Source organism: Myotis brandtii, unplaced genomic scaffold (genome assembly GCF_000412655.1).
Source record: "Myotis brandtii unplaced genomic scaffold, ASM41265v1 scaffold434, whole genome shotgun sequence".
Classification (NCBI taxonomy): domain Eukaryota; kingdom Metazoa; phylum Chordata; class Mammalia; order Chiroptera; family Vespertilionidae; genus Myotis; species Myotis brandtii.
In genome coordinates, this window is record NW_005366599.1 from 1,381,156 (window position 1) to 1,381,612 (window position 457).

Genomic DNA, 457 nt, shown 5'->3' on the forward strand with positions numbered 1-457 from the left:
TTGTGTTCAGGATCCAGGCATGGCTTCCCAGCGCGCAGCCCGGCCAGCGGATGGACATGGAACTGCGTGGGAGAGAGAGGGAAGGTCAGTGCGGCGGCTCAGCGAGGCCTCTCCTCCCCCCCACGGACGCTCATCCTCACTTCACAGGGGAAGCCGAACCTGCACTGTTCATGTCAGAGGCCTGTTCCGCCGATCTATTCATCGTGGTTTAAAAGAACATCACACATCTCTCCAAGGAGCCGCATGGCACAGAGCAGGGCGACAGCCACCGCCCACTGCCCGGGGGAAGCCGAGCCCCAAGCACCAAGCCCCGAGCCCCTGGCTGTCCGCCGACAAGCAGACCTTGGAACCCCCTTTGCCAACAGCGCCCAGAACAGAACAGAACAGACAGGGAGCGAGGACGTGAGGCGAGGGCGTGGCAGGGCCGTCGGGCGACACTGTCTCTGGGTCACAGAGG